Raw genomic sequence first — 21,809 nt, 5'->3', positions numbered from 1 at the left:
CCACGATGTGTGCCTGGCATGCAAGTGTCCTAATACAGCTCACTGCTTCATTTCAGAATATCAGCTTTTTCATACCAAACTCCTCTGCATCCTCTGTAGTTCTTCACAGCAGTTCAAAGCAGGGATTTGCAAAAGTCTGCTTTTGACCTGTGGAATCCTAGGTAATCCTCACATCCACATGAGGCAGGAAATGGCTCTGGGGTATGATGTGTCATCAGCTTCAAGTAGTGAAGTGAGGGGGTACCTGTGGTTGCTTCTGTCTGCTGCAAGAACTGGTCAAGATTTTTAGCAGTAATTACCTAATCCATCATTAGGCTGCTCAGTAACTGGCTGATTTATAGAGTGTTTAATATTTTGGGAAGAGTCATCTGGAATTGCTATGACAGAGGACAGATTTCTGATTCCTCAAGGCTAGGGTCATATGTGGCAATCATGATAAACTGGCACAAACTCCTGTCCAGCACAGGGCAGAGATCTTGTTGAAGTGCAGAGCAAGAGAGGGTGGACACCCATGTGCCTCTGCAAAGCACTGAGTGATGTTTGTTCCTGGCCAGCAGCTTCCTGGGGAGTCACAGCACCTGTGAAAGACTTCCTATCCAAGTGTGATGCATCTAAACGTGATCATGAATCCAAGACCCACCTATGTCAGCCAGCTGTTCCAGTGCTTAAATTGCCATCCTTAAAAACACACCCCCTAGTTTCTGGTCTGAACTCTTCAATCCTCCAACTCTGTATTTTGTTCTTCTTTCTCATTTTGGTTTCTTTCCTGGGTCTGACGTGGGCTTTCCTAAATAATCTTGGGTTATTCACTTAATCTCTTCTTACATTAATTCATTGTTGCAAGGGGGAGTTTACAACACTTCTCTTCTCTAACCTCTCTTTCATGTCAAGATCAAAGACTCCCTAGGGCACTGATCTTTTCTGCATCTTGACACATTTTCTCAAGTGAAAGAACAGTTATTTCAGCTGTGGCTTGTATAGTTGTGCTATACTAGACCCTAACAAAAGTTCCTTTTTGCATTAAACATGTCAGCATCTTTGCAGCTTTCTGTTATTTATGTTGCAAATTAAGAAACAGAGTAGGTAGTTGCATAAAGTCCTGATTATTGCAATAACTCTCCTTCTCCCAGCAAACACCACAGCATTCACCCATCTTCCTAAAGAAGCTTCATGTCATGAAAAATTAATATTTTACTGTTTTACTCCACATCATTTCTGTGCAGGTGCTTGGATCTGGGTCTTGCAGAAAACCATCCTTTCCAGGAGAGGCAAGGAACAACTTAAAGGGCTGCAATCTCCCAGTTAATCTCATCTGTGTGTTGGGTTCCAGGATCCTATCCCAAATACTGACCTAATTTTTGAGGAAGTCAGGTACATCAACAGGCAGGAAGAGTATCTCTGTTGACTGCCTGTGACATTTGCCATCCTGAATGTTCTTGCTAGATCTCTTGTTTTATTTGTATGGCCAGTAACACAAACTTCGACCAAAATCCCCTTGGGCTTTGTTGATCTATCAGATGTGTTAATCAAAGCACAATTTTATTACAGACAGAGGATTAAAAAGAATAAAAGCAATTAATAGTAACAAACAACAGCATCATTAATTATGCCACTAAAGCATTACAGAGATCTTTATAGGACTTCATGGAGGTGAGGCTGTGAGGCTGTAAGGAGTGAGTGGTATTTTATATCTTTTTAGGCCATCCTACAGAGCTGCAAAACCAGATCAGGGACACGAGCCATGATGTGTTTTATCCTACAGCAGCTGGAGGTCTGGTCACTTCAGGCTGAGTAAGGCAGAGGACATTGTCCCGGTGGTTTACCCCTAGATGGCACTGCTTGGCAGCCTGGCTCCAGCTCCCATCTTTTTCCTTGGCTTCACAGCCAAGGTTTCGACTTCCCTCAAGGCTGGGTGTAGAACAGGACAATGAGATGGAGGAATTAAATTTCTGCCACTCTTGGCTGAAGTGGGAAATATTGCCTTGTCTGACACTTGCAAGTAAAAGAGGAAATAAGTTTTCAATCAATGTGTTAAAAGGCATCTGGATAATGTCTATTTTTTTATTTTTTTTTTTATTTTTTTTTGTGCATGAAGCAGATATTTGTTCTGCCAGGGCTTCCTGCTGTTAAAACCAATACTTTAGAGGCATCAAGGTGGGAAGGCGCATTGTTATAAACTTCTGATGTATTTGATTCTATAGCAATCATAGGGAACAAGGATTGATGTGACATGTTTTTCCAAGTTACCCACCTTTCCCTTATTACCATGGTACAGTTTGCAGTTTGCTCTTGTGTGCTTTAAATTTATCAATATTTTAGAGCATTTTACACAGGATTAGAAATTCCTTGTGAAACCTGATAGCAAATTGATATCTGAATATTTAGGGTGTTTGGATTTGATTTAACAGGATGGATTTCTTGTGAGATAATTGCAGTTCTTCAGTCCCACATGAATAGGTGGACCAAGTTTTGAAGTGTAACAATAATCCTAAGCAATTTTCCATTTTTTTAAATTTGTGTAATTATTTTAGGTTTATTTTTTTTACTTGTGCATTTACAGTGAAAATACAGCAAAGGAGGAAAATATCTTTTTCAAGGGCTAACATCAGCTATTACCCAGCTACCAGTAATATTTGCTATAATCCCTTCCCAACGTATCCCTAAGTTTCCTTTCTAGCCCACAGAATACTTGTGTACATGTAGGCAAATGCAATTGCATCCTTTGCACCTTGCAGAAGATTCCTCCTCATGGCCACAAATAGTAGCAGGAGGTCCACCATGTTTACACACTTAAAAAGAATAACAAAAAACACTGTGAGTTTTCTCAGAAAATGCATCAGTCTGGGCTGACTGGCTGTTTTAGAGATAATGCTGTGTCAGCTCACTCTGCCAGCAATTTACCCTTCTCTATTACCTCAGCCTGCCACAGTCCACTCTAAAATACTGAGCCCACGCCAGTGATCCAGTCACAGGAATGGTCTTTGGGCGTTTTCAAGGACTTTTACCGTCATTTTGTTTCTACCAAAAGTGTAGTAGGTTGCATGTAGACTGTGGGCTAGACTTCCACCCTTTTCCAGCTCTTCTCTCACAAGTTTTGATCACTGAACACAGGCAAAAGGGCACCCAGCAGCCTCCTGAGCCCAGTCAATGAACTACTGAAGAATCCACAGAGGGCCATGTGTCTACAACAACCAATGTAATTGTTAATAAATGAATAAAAATAGGTTATTCAAAGTGTCCAATCATCAAACTCTGAAAATCCAAATCTGCAGTTAAACCATTTGGGCAGCACTCTCTGACTTTAATTCAGTTCAGATAGCTCAGACATAGCATGATAGGAAACAGCTAGGAAAAGGTTTGTGTTGATACTGATAAATGCACAGATTCACACATCTTCTAAAATGCAGCTCTATTCCTTGTCTATCAACCTACTTGGTAATCTTTCACACTTGGCAATTGTTCTCAACTTCATTATAGAAGACAAATATAGACTTGTAACACTTGGATATGGCTGGTGTTCTTTCATAATCTTCTTTGGCAGTGAACTGCAAGTTAAAAGATTATAAGGCTTAGTAAGTAAAGAAGCAGTCTTTCACCTGCCAGACAGATTTCTGTCTTAGTTTAACCTTGATTTATGTGATGACTTTCATTTTAGTATGCTTTTAAGCAGATATGAATTTGTGTAACCTGAAACTGTTGTACTACATCCTGGATAAAGGGAGAAGCTTGGTCCTGGAGCCTGAAAATCCAGGCCAAGATTTAAATCAACACACACTCCTAAAGAACAGATGTACACATGTAGGACAAGGTTCACGCAGGCATTGAGGTGTGCTTCAGATACACCTTCAAAGGAAGCTATGCTATTTGTGCATATCAAAGATAAATTTTAAGTAATTAGGAAATGTTTTTAAGCTCCGAGCATCACTTTGTCAGAAATTCCTTGTTCAATGTTGCACTGAGACACTCAAGTACCTCGCTGTCACACTTCAGGGATGGCATACCCTCCTCAGTACCACAGGTGCTGCCATCCCAGTCTTAGAGTCACATAACGTTGCAGGGCTGTAAGCACCTGTGGATTTGTTTATGAGTCTTAGTGCCTTCTACTGCATCTGCACTGAATGACACAACTTTGAGGTCATGATGTTAGCCGACAGGGCTATTCATATGCTGAATTTCTCTTGAGTCTGTGACCTGGAAGAGAGGAGGTTGATGACTGCTACCAGGTGGGTTTCTAACCTAAGGAATGAGCATCACACAACCAGCATTGTACCAGAGTGTACTCACCTTTTCATTGTTTGCTTGATTTCATTCAGTATGTATTAAAAGGCATTAAAAAGAGTGGGCTAATTCTGAGATTTCTAATTAAAGGTATAAAAATGTGCTAGTGATTGTCATTCTCACCTCTAGCAATGAGTGTAGTGTGTTACTGTACCTCTTCAGGTACTATCTTTTGACTTGGCTGATAAATACCCCCATAGCAGTACATGAGAACAGCAACACTACTGTGATTGTGGGGCAAGGAACTCCATCTCTGTGACAAGGGCATCTCTGTTCTTGTGCTAAACACCTATGGACTAACCTGCTCATGTGAGAAACTGTTGTCAGCATTGCTTGGGCAAGGCAGTGAAGCCTCCCAGCTGTGGCAGTGGGACCCACCCTGCCTGGTGCTGCTGGAGATGGGCCACACACTCAGAAATAACTGGCTCATTTTGTCTTCAGCTCACCAATTTCAACCAGTGCCATAGCATCCCTGAAGGAGAATTAACCTGAATATTATTTTGGTCAGCCTCTCCCATTTTACCTTCAAAATTAAATCTACTTGCTGAATAAGACAGAATGTAAAGTTTAGCGCTGTTCAAAATCAGAGAGCTTTTCTTTTTTGTGTGTGTGAATTTGGTGGACTTTGACAACATAATTTTGTAACTTATGTGCTTAATATTTTGGTGGCTTGAGGACACAATATATAAATTTCTGGCAATGTATATTTCACTAATTTGATTATTTTTAGAGTTTGTGTTTAATAACACCTTGCCAGCCACAAGGCTACTGTTTGAGAGAAAAAAGTTGATTATTTTTTAAGTCCTTTCCCTGTTCCACAGGTATCTCCAGACCTCCTAAAGTAATCCAAGAAGTGAAATGCAACAGGTCAATAAGTGAGCACTCAGATGTACTTCAGCTTACGGGGCTGAGGAGATGCCATCCCCCCAGCTGCTCTGTGCCAAGTTCCTCCTGCTGCAAGCCCACCCACACAGCTTGCTGCCAACTGTGGCACTTTCTTCCCCACAGCTGCTGCAAAATCTAATCCGAGTGTGTCTGAGACCTCTGCAAGCAGCTTGACCTCTGGTCTGAAGCCTTAAATAAAGCTAGAACACTTCATTTCAAGGGGAGAAAGGGAATAGAGAAGAAAATAGAAGTCAATGGAGTTTTTAAGAAATTATGAAAATGCAGTAAAAAATAACTTCCAAAGTAAGATGCTGTTAAGAGGCATTGGTAAGATGGCACTTATGGATAACTCTGTGTCTAGTTATCCATTAGACTTGCAGAAGGTCCAGAAAAAAGAATCTGACAGAACTATACTTTAATGGCTGACATTTACACAGCTCATTTCTATTTGGCATCTGCAGAATGCTTATGGGGATAATAGCTATTTAATATAACTTTTGACAGTAGTCAAAAATAACATAAAGACAGGCAGAGAACCAGAGGCAGAGAAAAGATTTCTGTATTTTTGGGTTGTGTTTTAAAGAACACAAAATTGCAGAAATATCTTCATATTTTCTCTTAGGACTGCTCCTGGGCTAATGCCAAATCCAGGCTGAGGAGATGTGTCAGAAAGTGCTGGTTGGCCCAGACCAAAGGCATGCTGATGACCAGGGCACACATCAGCGGCCTCAGCACACTTCTGCTGCTGGTTAATTCATTAATATAGATACAGACTTCGTGCCAGCTCCCTTCTCTCATCACAACAACAGAAGGGAAAGACCTGATGCTGGGTTTACCATAATACGATTAAAGAAAGCTCCTCTCAGAGACAGTGCGACAGAAAAAGCTTCTGTATGAGCTTCTACTTGCCTGAAATTACTACCTTGATTTGCAGCTCTCTTCCAATATTAGGAGATTTTTAGGTGTCATGAGGCAGCAATTTCTGCCAGGAACACAGTCAGAGAGGCAGCCCTGCTGCAGCTTCTGTTAGGGCTTCATTCTGCTCCTCCATGAGGAGGTACCAATTTGCATAAAATTTCCATGGGACCCATGATGGGAGAAATGTCCTTACCTTCTCTATAAATTTCTTGGTCTGCAAAGATTCCTTCCACACCTCCACCACCTTCTCCTCCCCACGTTTGCATCCCTATGTATCACAGAAAAAGCTTGCTAATTTACTTATAGGCACAGAGGCTGCACAAATGAACACCAGTGCTGAACATATAATGGAAAAATATTATCCTCCATCACAGAACATCACAGAAAGGTCCAGGACCAATTCACACTGGGACAGTCAAGAAGATGTCACCATGATTTTTTTTTTTTTAACTTCTCAATAAATTCATCCAGAATCTTTCAGGTCTTCCAGGTCATACAGAATCATGGATGGTCCCAGAAATTAGAATTCTACAAAAATATCTGTCCTGTTTTTAAAACTAAAAAATGGTTTTTAACACTGTGTGATATCAAGGTCACTAAACCAATAAATGCATTTTGTTTTATAAATTATTTGAACCTTCATTGTTTAGCTTTAAAATCCTCGAAATTCTTATTTAAGACTTGCAAGTTCTCTGGTAAATCAACCTCTAACAAACAGTCATAAGTAAAGAAAGTTTATCAGTATTTCTCTGAACAGTTTTGAAAGTGGCAAAACTTTGTTGTTCATAACTCACAGTTCAAGCTGTATGAGCACCTGGGGACTACCTGTTTCACGTGTCTTTTGAGTGGTCAGGGGAATACTCAGGGCTTGGGCACAGGTGGAAGGGTCACAGCTCAAACCATTTATCCCTCAATGAACTGCTGTGAGTCTGCCTTCAAGCCTTGGAGTCTGTCAGATGTCTGGTGCAGGCAGTACAACGGCTGACCCCGGCCTCCGACATGATTCTCAGTGAGTATTTTCAGGTATTAATTCTTAAGACCTGTGGGATTAGAAGGATAGTTTTCCCATTTTCTCTAAGGAATATATAAGGGGATGGGGTTAGCAATATCCAGGGTTTCATTTGAAACTATTTCGCTTGTAAAGAAGCATTACCTTCTTGAGAGAGGTACAGCTCAATGCAGAATTTTTTGCCTTCAATAAAATATTATCTGCCTACAAGTTCAACAAGAGTGTTGTATGTATCATGCATGTCAGTTTTGAAATACCTTTTGTACAACATGTTTTTATACACGTACAGAATGCCTATAAATACTCACATGCCAGATGTATTCAACAAACATGCAAGAGTGCAGACTTTAGAAATGCTTTAGATAATTCCATTCATCTCTCATGAAAGAGGGACTGGGTTTTTTTTCAAAATATCTAAAATACTTTTTAATTCTCTCATGGCAAGAGGCAGAGAATCAGTAATTTGCTGGTGACAGATTTATAAGTCTATTTGTTCACAGCTATTTATACACTTGTGCTAAACAGAGCTATAGAGAGCTAAGCAACCAAAAGTTACACCACTGTGTTACGCTGCGGTCTTTCAGACTGCCAGAGTCAAATTCTAGTTCACATCATAAAAATAGTGCCAGCAAGGATTGCATAACCTTGTAATCTGCAGCCACAATACCAACCTGTGCTGGCACCTGTGCAGGGGAGCTTTACCTGCTTCAGACATAATCCGGAAACACACACTAGGTGGGGGATTTTTGGTGCCAGGTCACTGAGGGATCTCTTGCTTTTCCTGCCTTGGAAAGCCATCAGCCTAACGAGCAACTCCACCTGCTCTTCTCATGACTGGTCCCAAAGGAAATTGTGTGGCAGCAGCTGCAGCAGTTGCAGCAAGTTGGTGGTCACCAAAATACTCCCCCAGAAAAGCATAAAACCTGCAGACTCTTCTTTTTCAACTGATTTGTGTGTCCCGAGTAATTATAGACTAATACGTATTTAAGTAAAATCTCATGTTTGTGAGAAAAGGTAGAAGGAACAGAGTTCTCCAAAGAGTGGCTGGGGAAACAGATCCTCACCACGCCTGCCAGTGTCTCAGATGTCCCAGCACTGCCCGCGGCACAGCAGGAGGGTACGAGGTTTGATTCCCTCCCATCATTTGTCACCTGACTGCAGGTACCCTGGGTGGAAGGCATGACACTCTGGAAGCCAGAGATTGCTGCTCTTATTTGTCCCTTATGCAACTGCTCTACACAGGGCAGATAGTTCCACAATCTGAAGAGTAAGGGCCACCAAGTCAGTAACCTGTATCAAGGGAGGTGTTGCACCCAGCAGGGAAATAGATGGCTCTTAGGCATTGCTTCAGCAGGAAGGAAGCATGAACTCTGGGCAGTCACTGAAACCAGGCTAGAGCTCGGTATGGTTTTATTCCTGAATGTTTCTGAAAGACCAGCTCTATATACATATCCAGATGTTTTCTTATTGTAGTCATGTTAAAAATAAACACGCTACTTTATGAAATAAAACAAAAGAAAATAATTTTTAATAGTTGAAAAAGAGCAGAAGATAATGTTCTTTGTGAAAGCATTTGGCATGACTGTACTGCTTACATTTGCAAAGCCGGTGTATTTATAGAAGCCTAAGACGAAATAGAAAGTTAAGTCCAGGACGGATTCCTTGATCTGAACTTTGAAACCGAGGTCAGAAAATTGCAGTGTCAGTCATGGGGGATGTCTGAGCAGGTGACAAACAGCAGCATTCACACTGCTCCCTGCTTCAGAGGTGAGTTGTTCTCAGTCCTCAAGATCTCACAGACTGCTGAGCTTTCTCATCAGCAAACTTTTAATTGAAAATGTGATAAGCTACTCCCTCTCTGCAGGAAGCTACCAGCACTTAGGGGATCACCAGGGTAGAGCACCTGTCTCTGGGGATCCCTGTGCACTGTATGAAGCTTTCCTTGAGTGAGAGCCACAGTTAATGATATGGCCACTCTTCCTGCAAAGCAAATGCCTGCAAATGAAGATAAAGAAATGTATGACCTGTGGCTTGGCAGAAGTTAACTACTCAATCACAGGATAAAAACTGAGGCCAATGTAATGAGGTGAATAAAAATAAATCTTGGCAATAACTTCCATGTTGGAGTCTGTGGCTGAGACTTTCAGATCCATCAAGAGTTTTAATCATCATACAGAATGTTGACATTTATAATCCGAAAAAATTGTCCATGGCTGAGAAAAGAAGTAAACTGATTATGGTCTGGGATTGATTTTGGGCTGGGGATGTTTATGAATACATAAATATATTCAGGAGGCCTGACAAAATCCTTTGTCTTTTAAAAATCAGCAATTTTAGCAGAAAGAGTTTTAGAAAGCTAACAGATATAAGTCTTGATAAGTCTTCTACAGACACATTTTTCTAAAAAGAGGGGAAGGTTTAGTGGCAGGTGTTTCTCAGTCTTCCAATTTAATGAGGAGCAGGAATGTCAAGCAGCAAATACTAGCATGAAGGGATTAGGGCAGCAAAAAGTATGACTTCCTGGTCCATGATTTCTAAGGTTCCCCAGGAGTTCTTATTAAAAACTAGCCTTGTATGGACTATTTTCCTTCCTTTTTTTTTGGCAATGAATTTACTTGATGTGCAGTTGACAAAGCTTGACATGCTTGTTTTGAGGCTGTTGCAGACTAACTGCATTTAGTGTGCTCTGGTTTAAGCTCATCTTGCTTGAAAGGCATGCCATACCTCAGATCACTCTCCTTGCTCATCTGTGACTGTATTTTCGAGGGAGATAAACAAAACCCAGAATGCAAGTATGTGATCAAGTTTGTTTGTTGCAATAATGACGTTTAAAAGCTAGATCTCTATGTATTGCCTGATACTTAACCTTGTGTTTTTATTTTAAATTATAGGGAGTACTGAGATGACATAAAACAACCCACAATAAATCTAAGATCCATCTTTTGACTGAGTAATAGTTAATGTCAGATATTTTTTGGAAGTGCATTATTTTGAAGCTGTCAACAGTTGTTCAGTTCAATATAATTTGCAGTTCTTTGTAATCAGTTGTATTTTAAACCACTCTAAATAATTTTGTAAAGTCAGAAAAGTTAAATATGCTTATGTCTTGAGATCAATTTATGTAATCACTTTTCTGGCTCGAGTATGAAAGAATACCCATCAATAGAATCCCAACACAGTACTTTTGAAACACATCATTTCTTTCTTGTCATCTTTCCTATCTTCTTTTTCCTCTTTCCTATTCCTTTTGCAGAGGGCCTTCCCTTTACCCCACATCAACCTACTTTCTTTAAGTATACCTTTTTGGATACATATGTATGTGTATATATATATATATATATATATATATATATATATATATATATATATGTAGCCTTTCTGAAATCCAAGCCTGGTAAATAAACCACCTTAATATTGATAAGCAATGGTTTAATGAGTTCTCCAGGTACTGAAAAAGGCTTGAAACCCATTACATCTTCCTGCAAAAGTTATGTTAATTCTGCCCTATTAAATCATATTAATGTATACTGTTAGTATTGTTATTTTTCACAGTTTCTACTAATCTCCCCTGTTCAAAAGTACAACTTCCTGGTCCATAATTTCTAAGGTTCCCCAGGAGTTCTTATTAAAAACTAGCCTTGTATGGACTATCTTCCTTTCCTTTTGTACTGAGGCAAATTTAAGTGATAGGTTATCCACCACAACTGAAAACATGAACATTTAAAATCTGAATCATCTAAGACCCACTGGGCAAATTCTATCAGCTCTGGCAGTGCTCCATTGATTTTTTTAAAATTGTCCTGAAACATCTTTTGCTGACTGTTTTGACTGAGATGGTTCCCCTCCTCTTTTTCTTGTAAAGAAAAGCTGTGGGAGTAACATCAGACTCAGACTTTGAGAAATTGACTGCTGATGAAAATATTGCACTTAGCTTTTCTGCTGCTTCTTTATCTTCTTTGAGCAACCCTTTTACAAGTCAGCTATCTTTCAGTACCTACAAATTTTCTAAAAGATATGCCATTTCTGACATGGCTGGAAAGTTTTGTTAGTAACATTCATACAGCAAATTGAACAATTGGCTGTTTGCTGAATTTGTTCTGTCCTGTCTCGAAGTATTTTTAAATTCAGCATGCCAGAGAATGTGATTTTTCTAGATTGGAGATTGTTTCCACATACCTTACACCCAGAAATGTCTTTTCTCTGCAATACAACCAAAGTCTCTCATGATCTTTTAAACTTTTTTTGGATAAAAGTATATATGTGAGCTTCTAATCTGATGCTTTTATGTAATCTCCCTCCCCCCAATAATCACACCAATAATCGTTTTATTCTCTTACCAGGACTTTTTCATTTCCTTTGGTAAGCTACATCATCTTCATGCAGTTCCCAGTTTTGAAGCTAAGTGGTACTGAAGTGTGGGGCTAGGAGTCTTTTCCTTGTCTTTTGGGAGCTTTCCTCAGTTCTACATGGCTTCTGGGTATAAGTATATTGAAGTCAGCATTACAAGATAGTTGTTTAATAATGCTTCAGTCTAGGGCTTGTGAGATGTTCCCATGAGGACTACATCAAATCATGCTTCTCTGTTTATGAGTTTTCTCCAAACCAGCAAGAGATAGTAATTTAAAAACCCCTACTATGTCCAAAAATGTAGCTTCATTATAATGTCCCATGAGGAACAATGGTGCAAAAGGAAGTGGGGAAGAATGACACTTGTCTTCATTAGCATGTTTTCTGCCTTTTTTTTTAATTCTGTCTTTACTCTCTTAGCAGTTACAATCCATATGGTCTCTGCCCTGGGTGATTATAGGGCATTTTCGTACTGTCAGTCTGAAGTTGCAGTTGCTGGGGATCCTTTTTAATTGCCATGAATATAGTGATAAAGATTATTGTGCATTGATCAAAGTCACTAATTTCCTTCCATAATTTCCTTAATGTATAACAGCCCACCCCTGCTCGAACAATCTATTTTTAAATTCCTATTCTCTTGTGTGATTTATATACTGTTATTTCAATTTTCCAAGATTATCTTTCTTCTATTTGGTTTATGCAGTGCCTATGTAATAATAGCCAGATATCCTTGATAGCTCTTTGAGCTGGTATATGTACATAGACTTGTTTATGCACTTTAACAAGCTTGGGTCTGCTCAGTGGACCACAGTGCTGGTTGGAGCTGGGACATGCCAGCAGCAGGTCTTTAATCCTTTCTCCTTGGAGATAGTTGTGTCAGTGATATTCCCCACTGCATATGCAGAAATCCCTGCTCAAGTATACAGATAATAGCTTTCCTTTTAATGAAAAGGAAAACACACCCTTGTTGTACTCAGCATATACCCAGTCCCAAATGCTTACTGTCCTGTGAGACAAAAATCAAATTTAATCAAAACATTCAAAGAAGAACGAAATATTTTGTCCCAACAAAAACAAGCAACCAAACACAAAACACAGCAAAAGCAGCAGGAAGTGGGCTTTTGAATTCAAGGGAAGGAGTTTTCTCAATGAGTTGGATACAGAATCATTGGCATAAGAGATATTAATATTGTCTTGACAGGTGTGAGATGGAAGGACAAGCAAAGGTAGGAGAAGAAAGTGAGAGCTAATATACAACTGTAGCTATTGGAAGAGTAGAAATGTCATCCCAGCATGCTGAAGGATGGGGAACTGCAGAAGGTCTGAGAAGCACCATGAGGAATAACTCCAGGGCTACTAAAAGAAAAAAAGACTTCAAAAGCTTTCTTTATAGAAAGGAAGAGCTAGATAACAAGGGAGGCACTAAAATATTTGCTTCTGTCTTCTACATTTATATTAGTTTCATCCACTAGAAAGCATGGCATGAGAAACACAACTTTCACATTAGAAGGTACTCAACTACCCCATGAAAACAGGATCGACCAAAGCACACAAAGCACATGGGAAAGATTGTTTCACGGAGATCATGTGAAAGATACTGGCTGTTTGGTGGAGGGAAGCGCTCCCAGTAGGAGGGGTAAAAGATAATAATCATGGAAAGACATGGAAGGTGCAGTCTCTGCTCTCTTGAAGATAGGAAGGAAATATGAGAAGAGTTGTATGCAGATGTGAAATTAGGGCGGACTTTAAAGTATGACAAGTCAGATTTGAACCTGATGTGGAATGAGAAGACTTCAGCAGAGATATGTCAGAAGGAAAATAGATTATTCTAAGTGGATACAAGGTGGTGTTTTGTTGTGTTTGGAAGGAAGCCATGCTCAGCTGCTTGCTAGAAAATAGAGGTCTGTTCATGATGATGCACAGCCACTTTGGGGAGTGGCTGCCACCACAGGTATGGGCATACTGAAGATGTAGGAGAAAAATAAGTACCTGTGTTTTCTGATGGAATGCAGTATATATCTATACATCCCTTTACACATATTTACATGTTACTACCTGCTTCTGTGTTGCAAGTCTGGTAGAAGCCTGGAGCTCCAGATCAGCAGCAAAAGGCTTGGTGCTGATGGAGGGGAAGCTCTTCTCATGGTCACCTTTGAGTATGCACAGCTAAAAGTGCCTCAAATGGAGGCTTTCACACCATTTCATTCACTAACACAGTTTTCCAGGGATCTCCTGATCAGCTGTTGGGCTGGCATGAACTCAGTGACTTGCTGGGGGCCAGCAGTGCTTTCCCCCTCACTGGCCCCTGCAGAGGTTGAGCAAGTGGGGGTGTCAGACTCTGCCTCTGCTACAAGCAGCCGAGAAAGGAACAAGCTTACATCCTGATGAGTGGAGGTGAGAAATCAGCCGGGGGAAATTTAAAGGTATTATATAGGTATACAAATATATGAAAATATAAATAAATATACCTATATCTATATCTATCTATCTATATATATATATATATAGGTATATAAATACACAGGTTTATCCTGTAAAGGATTCAAACCCAAGAAAATGGTCCAAAAGTGCACCCTGCAATGGATGTTATTATTTAAGAGATACATAACAGAGATTTATCTATCTCACAAAGGAAGACAAGGCATTTTTTCCTCATTGGTAACTGTACTCCAGCCTGTCATTTTGTTTAATGTACATAATACTAGTTCTGTGAATTTTGTGCAGGGAGCAAAACCCTAAAGGTATGCCAGTGTCTTATTGCATATTACTGACACTACTTTTGAGTGGATAAAACAAAGGTAATGCTTGGAAGTGTCTTAAGGAATGCATTATTATTTCTAGGTACATGTTTATCTAAAAAAAAGAGTTCATTTTCAAGGCAGAAAATGATTGTTTTGTAAACATCTGCTTAAAAATGCCAACATGCTGATTCTAAAGCCTTGATAAAGATGATGAAATCTATAGGTCTAATTCAGATATACTTTCTAATATACCAAAACTGTTGATCTCCTACAGGTTTTATGCCAGAACTTAAGAAGTTTTTAATATCACAGCATTCACTGGAGGGCACTGACCACTCCAGAATCCCACCACTGGGACAGGGTGCATCTTCCAGGAGATCTTGTGTGCCAATGTACAAAAGGGAGACTGATCCTGACAGAAAGGGACAAATGAAGGAAGAGCCCTGCATCTAGACAAAGCAAGACCAGAAAAGCAAAACCACAAAAACAGCAACCAAGAAACCCACCACTAACAAATCTACTGAAAATCAATAGCTAGCTCCTGGACTATGAAAGCTGAAGTTAGAGAAACAATTGACTTGTCTCATATTCCAGCAAAAAGATTATCTGGCCTATCACCACTGAGAAAAGAAAACACAATAAAAACCCGTTTATGTTACTCATTTCCACTGAGAGCTGTCTGGTTAGGGGTGACAAATAGGCAGTGGAGTTTGTCTAACATCATTTTTAGAAATTAAAAGTAGGAAGGTGCCTGCTGATGCCATCATTTTATTTTATAATATAAAGATGGAGGCTAGAAGGAAGAATGTTCTTGTCAAAAAAACTCAGCTCATGTAATGCCTGCCATGGTTATAGTTGTTTTCTGCTCTTAAAGCAAAGGGAGCCTGTTACATCCCTTTACACAATTTCTGCTGCCATGTAACCATTTTCAGAAGAGGAGCTGATATTGTAAGATTTTAGCTATCAAAGGCAGTAGAAGTTTGACATAATAAAAGTCTAGTTGTAATTTTCCACAGTACCCGTAGCTAGTACTCACTGGATTAGAATGTGCTTGCTCACTTTCACTGAATACAACTCAGAATATTTCATTTCAGTTTCTCCAGTCTGAAATCTATCTAATGGGAAGGATTTATTTCTGGATCAGATAAAAAAAGTCAATATCACCAATATTCTGTTTTGACTTTAGAATTCAGAATGAATTATTATTTTGTTAAAATAGTACTTCTATCTGCAAACCAGGCTCATGTGAGGTATGTCCTCAGTGGACCATGGTGACATACATCATCAATGACAGCAGAGGAGATATATAAGGGAGAGTTTTTGTCCAGCTAGCACTATATAAAATCTTTTTCAGTGAAAGACATAATCACTGTCAGGTGAGAAGAGCCACAGTAAGAGTCCTTACTATGTGCTCCCTGTGAGCAAGGACTGCAGGGAAGTCTCTGGGAAGCAAGTAGACTTCCTCTACTGCAGCTACTAAAGAGTGCCTTTTGACAAATTACTTACCCTCTCCTATCTCACGCTTCCTCCACTAAAAATAGAGATAAAAATATTTCCATACTTCACAGAAATATTTGAAGTTTAGAACAGTAAAAAGCTGAGCTATCCTGGTCCCTTTACAATAGGCTGTCTGAATGCATATGACAGATGCTAGAGCAAACAATATTTTTGGCTCTGTGAGTTACCATCCTTGTCCTAACAATAAAACAACTGACCTCCTCAACAGCAAGAGAGACAGCACTATCAGGAAATCTCTCATTTCCTTGCTGTAACAGCAACATACATTTCTCAAATCAGAGTATGTTCAGCCTGGACTTGAAACTGAAACAGTACATAGCAGCATCTAAGGTGAAACACAGGAGGTTCTCTCTTGAGCATCAACAAGCACTTGTTTACAGTCAGGGTGACTGAGCACTGGCACAGGTTGTTCAGAGAGCCTGTGGAGTCTCCATCCTTGGAGTTATTCAAAAGTTGTCTGGACATGCTCCTGCACAAACAGCTTTGGGTGGCCCTCCTTGAGCAGGAGCGTTGGGTCAGAAGACTCCTGATGTCCCTGCCAATCTCCTCCACTTTGGAATTCTGTGAGATTCTGTAGCAGATGTCAGATACCGAAAAGATAACAGCAAATTTCCGGCACTCTTCAGTTAATGCACTTAACTGACGGAAAAAACTGTATGCAATTTTCCTTCAGGCAAAAAATAATTTGGGGAGATATGGTGTGGTATTGGCAAGAGAAGCCTAGGAGTTCTGATAGCAGAAGTGGGATTTTAAAAGGTTGTTCTACATTTACTAAGAGACATGTGAACTTAACTGGGATATACAGATTTAGGAGGTTTTATGACTCTTCTGCAATCACTGTACTCTAAAACCAGGTGAACATTTCATACCCTTAGGAACTGTACTACTGGTCTCATTATCATTGCAAAGCTAATCACCATTCCCATCTAGCTGAAGAGAAATCTTTTATTGGAAAAAAAAATTATATTTTCTGTAATCTAAATTACTTAGAATACTGAGAAAAGGCTTTGCTCAGATTTATTTTCCTTGAAAATTTTCTGTTGTCATTGTAACTTTCAGAATGCCTTGTCTTTTAAGTGTAAATAATTGAAGAGCTATATGCCCATATGAAAAGAGAGAGCTCTTTCTGCTCCTACATGTTACATTTCAATATAAATGTGGCCTCTTTGAAAGTAAAGAATAAAATTATGCAAAACTTAAATTTAATTTTTGCTTACAGATTGTCAGTAATATGACATTGACACTTAGCAATAAGTGAGGCATTGGTACAGGACAATTTAAAACTTGGTACTCTTCAGCAAATCCCACAGAAAAAAAAAAAAAAGAAAAATGCCAACAATAAAACTTCCACCTGACTAATTATTCTAGATATAAATTAATGAAAAAAAAGAAGAACCAAAAAAGAGGTCCATGATTTACCAGCAGAAAGTTTATTCCCTCATTGTGTGAGAAGTCAAAAGGATACAGTCCTTTCTGGGAAGGCATTCATCAGCTTGTCTCAGATTTTGGGGTAATTTTACAATATTTGGCTGAGGAAATAAAATTTTAAAAGGATAGTGCCCATGTGGAGGTGAAAGGAGGGGAAAGGAATTTTATTTCTTTTTTTGTTTTAGTACTTTCCAATGTATGGTATGCTCATGAGGACACATTACTTTTTTTTTTTTTGGCAAAAAAACCTGTTTGGTGGTGCAGCATGCATATTATGTCACTCCAAGGTGACAATCCAGAGCTGAGGCTGCCAGAGCCCCTGATTGTTCACACTCTCTGTACATTAGCTGTAGATGTGCTTTGCTCCATGATAAATGTCCATCTCACTCCAGAGCACACGAGATATATAATGGAAACCATAGCATGGTGCAAATCCCAGCTACTTATTTTAAAGACCCATTAAATATCTGCATTGAACTGACTGCTTGGAACCCTGATGTTATGAAAAAATACATGGGTGACTGTAGTTTGGGAAGCCATGGCAGGACACACAGAGCACCACTATCCTGCCACATCTGCTGTTGGATGATGAGCAAATGTGTCCTGTGCAGGACATCCCAGGAAAGAGGAATGGGGGCCTGCCCATGGGCAGGTAATGTTTCCAAATATGCCTCATGAAGATGTGCTGAGCAGCTTAAAAGAGAGGAATTTTTTTATTCCCAGGTGTGTAGGAAGGGATTTCTCCAGGTTGTGGGGAAGGTGTTTTGTGTCCTGCAGTATGTGAAAAGCTGTGGCACTGTGTCCTGGCATGAATAACCTCACCATGAGAACCTTTGAGGAGAGGTCTGGTGTGAGAGATCACAAAATTGTCCCTTGGTTTAGTGGCTTGGGGTACTGAGTGCTACCAAAAGTCAATGTACTTGAGCTCTTAAATTGATTGTGTACTACTGCCCTGCTCTGCAGAGAACAGATTGCTCAGTACAACCTTCTGATGTTAGTTCTGCTTACTAACATACATTGCAACCTAACATCAAAATTAAAGAGTCTATTTTTATTGTTAAAATACACTTGAAAATAACCAGTGCCAGATCAGATGCAAGGACTTCTGGACTGTAAATGGACAGCAATATCCTACTTTGACTGTTACTTTCATCTTAGCATTTGTAGAGAACAGGTTGCTCTTACATTTGGTGACTGTCCAGGGGCCAGGCTTTCTATAAATATAACACACCTAATTCATAACCATGCAGCTAATATGTACTTGTTATCTAGGGGATTGAATTTATGCACCTAACTCTTTGTAACACTAATTGCTCTGTTGTAGGTTGCAAGGTAAGTCCTCTGTGCATAGGGGAGAAAAAAGCTTTCTCACTACCTGCAAACCAGTAGAACATAAGATTAAATTCATGCAGAGAAAAACTCTTTCTTGATCATATAGGGCTAAAATATAACTTCAAGGCTCAGTTTGAAGAGAGCATAATGCAGAACAATATGTCCCCGAGGAAACACTGTGAAACACTCTGCTTCTTGGAAATGCTTGGAAACATTTCAGCGCCTGAGAGTCTCACTATATAAGAGTATACCTGCATATCAAGGGTAGGAAGTCCATGTCTTAGTGCCCAGCACCTTCGTTTGGTGACCTGGAAAACATGACTAAAGAGAGCCTGTCTCCCCTCAGGCAGTACTGACATCTTGGGGAAAATCACCTGTAGGGCGTTATGGGACAGAACAGGCGTGGTGAGTATCTTTCTTTAACCTCAATTTCCTTGGTCAAAAGTTCACTTTTACAAGACCCCTCAGAAACAGATAGAAAGTAGCCTCTCCCCTTGCATCCTTTCCCTTTCCATCTTCTCTTCTCCCCCTCTGCATCCCCCTGCAAGGATCAGGAAGTCTTCTGCTTACAGGGATTCTCAAGTATTCACTAACTTCTTAAAGAGGAGTGATAAAACAAGTGTCCCACCATGCTGCAAAATCAGAATAATGGAGGTGACAGAAATTAGAACATAACCCACATTTGACTTGGACCCTTTCGAGACCCTTGGTCACCTTTGTTTCTTTCACAACGCATCTACACACAGAGCTTTCCAGAGAGAGCAAAATGGACAGGAAATAAAAAAAGGCAAATTCTTCCTTCCTCTCTTTCTTTTAATTTCTTACTATGCTACAGTGACTCAGAGCTAAAGCCAAAATTCAAATTTTTAGTTCTGATTTTAGCATACAAAAATTATAGATATTCTTGATCAATACAGGTTTTTTTGCAGGAAGTTAGAGAAGAAGATTTTGAGACGTTTCAACATCCACTGCTCCATGTAAGGAGTTACTGCAAGTCAATTAAAAGCATCAGTTAAAAATAGCTTTCCCTTGATAAAGGAGATATTTCTCTCATTAGGACACATTGCTACGTTCTATAACCTTACAGGGAAACAGCATTATCAGCTAAACTGCCCCGGTTTACTTTCTTTTGTCTAATTCTGTAACATCCACGTGTCTTACAGAGGAACCAGTTATGGTAGGTGTGGTGGAGTGTTTTACCAGTATTTGTCCTGGGACCTGATGTAGATGAAAATAAAGAAAAAGTATCTGAAGTCAGGGGCAATTAGAAAATTATCTGTTTAGAAAAAAAGGCTTATGCAGTTTTAGGATAAAAATTAAAACAGTTTAATTTTGCAGAAGGAGGAAGAGAGAGACCATGCAAAGCAGCAGATTCTGAGAGAGTTACTTGCATAAACCAATATAATTACAGGGAAACTTGGACAGCTATGGCCCTTGAGAGTGCTCCTTGAGCTGTATCCCTAGAGAGGTGGCCTGAAGGCTTCTCAGAACAGGAGCCCTGCATTGAGAACATCTCCAAGATGCAGAGATGAAACAGGGATATGGGCACACAGGCTCACAAGAGCCCTTGCATCATCAGATCTACTTACCTGCTCCTGCAGATTACCAGGTGGTACCACTCTATCCATCAGTTTATAAAATCCATCTTACAGCTAATCAAGCTGCTGGATCCCGCTACTGGGTCTGAGATTTCTGTCCAGGAGCGCTGCACAGAGCAATGGCCAGGTGTGGTACCTGTTGCTCTGCAGATGTTTTCCCCTGTGCCCTTGTACAACTGCTGAGGGCTCTCTCCCATTGGGCTGTGGAGGGAGATGATGTCCTGACCACAGAGTTATAGTTTGGGCTCAGTTATCAGGTTACCTGAAGCTGTAATGTATTTTTTGTAACAGTAAAACCTGACAGTGAACTGATTCATTTTCCAGTAAAAATACAGATAGTTTAGAGTGAGATGTTTTTCTGTGTTCAGGAATTTTTTTCTAAAAAAAAACTGAAATCAAATATTTCTTTCATAACATTTTAGTTTAGCAGGTAACATAGAAGCTCTCATCATTGAAGCTTTGCTGCTGCTTCTGCAGCAGGGAAAGAAGTTTGAAAGGTGCAAACTGCAGGAAGACATGCAACACCCGCAGGCTTTCTGATAGAGCTTTGAGTCCTGTGGGGTTATATGTCTTTTTATACAATCTCAGAGCAAGCAAGTACATTGAAATGAGCACACATGAGAAGCCCAGAGCTCAGGGAAGCTGCTTTTGATGCTGCAAACATTTGTACCTGCTCCATCTGCAGTGCCTCAGTGGGCAATGCCTTTCTTTCCAGCTCCATCACAAAATTTTTTGCCATAGGGTTTCAGTGGTTTCTCAACCAAGCCCATCCTCCCTCTTAACTGGTGCAGGGCACACAGAGTGATGATCACTGCTGGTGGCAGAGAGAGTAGCAAATGTAGAATCGAGACTTAAGTTTGCCATTCGCAGAGCACCTCAATCTTGTGCCAAAAATCCCCAAGACCATTCTGGGAACAATTAACACTGAGTTTATTATTCCTCAGGCTACCCAGGCAGAGCTTGCATGTGGACAGATGCTCCAAGACGGGCATGCAGAAGGAGCTCTCATATTCTCTGCTGCTGCTCCTCCCAAGGTGTCCCCTTGTCCAGACTCTCTACAGACTGTGGGATCTACTCCTGCACTACACACACTGGGGATACCTTTGGAAAGGCTCTGGGGAAGTATGAGCATTAACCAATGAAGGGATTGGACTAGGAGCAGACCATGGAACTCTAAGGTCTGGCAGAACATTGCCATATTCCCAGGAATTTCTGTCAAAGTATCTGCACACCTTCTTGCCCATGGCTGGCAGAGAGATTTTGGATGTATCACATAAACAAGACACCTCTTTGACCCACACAGGTTTTCCATCTTGGTCTGAGTGCATGGAGATTTTGCTGTAAAGAAAAAGCAGTTCTATTTCTGCCCATCAAACGACCAAGAGCAAGCAACCACCTTTCCTCTTGCTACAGAATATTGCCATGGTTTCATGGAAGAAAACAAATATATATTTCATCTTCTGAAAAATATAATGATTTTACATTTCCCCAGTTCCTCCTTATACAGTTCTTGTCAGACACAGGAGCACACTTATTTATTTCCCGTCTGTGTTTACAAAGTCTTGCAAATAGTCATATAAGATTTTTGACACCTAGAATTATGATTCCAGGGCCGGGATGTTTTTCCCTGCTCCAGCAACACACAGCACCTGTAAAACTGCCTTCATTACCCTGCTCGTGGGGATTTCTCTTATGTGAATCCACGGTTTATAAATTGCTCTGGATAGTAAAGCATGCTGATTCCCAAAGAGCCAG

At 40.0% G+C, this 21,809-nt stretch overlaps 1 long non-coding RNA gene across 2 annotated transcripts in view; it reads right to left on the bottom strand.

Annotated features, from left to right (window-relative positions):
* Positions 1–2,056: 2,056 nt before the first annotated feature.
* Positions 2,057–21,809, bottom strand: part of LOC119697070 — a 63,323-nt gene continuing 43,570 nt past the window's right edge. For both annotated transcript variants that reach the window (XR_005255713.1, XR_005255714.1), the window contains one exon: positions 2,057–7,121. This is a non-coding gene — a long non-coding RNA (uncharacterized LOC119697070). The remainder of the gene's footprint in view (positions 7,122–21,809) is intronic.

This window comes from Motacilla alba, chromosome 2, assembly GCF_015832195.1.
Source record: "Motacilla alba alba isolate MOTALB_02 chromosome 2, Motacilla_alba_V1.0_pri, whole genome shotgun sequence".
Classification (NCBI taxonomy): Eukaryota; Metazoa; Chordata; class Aves; order Passeriformes; family Motacillidae; genus Motacilla; species Motacilla alba.
Note: the sequence above shows the minus strand (reverse complement) of the source record. Positions and strands in the feature narration are given on the sequence as shown.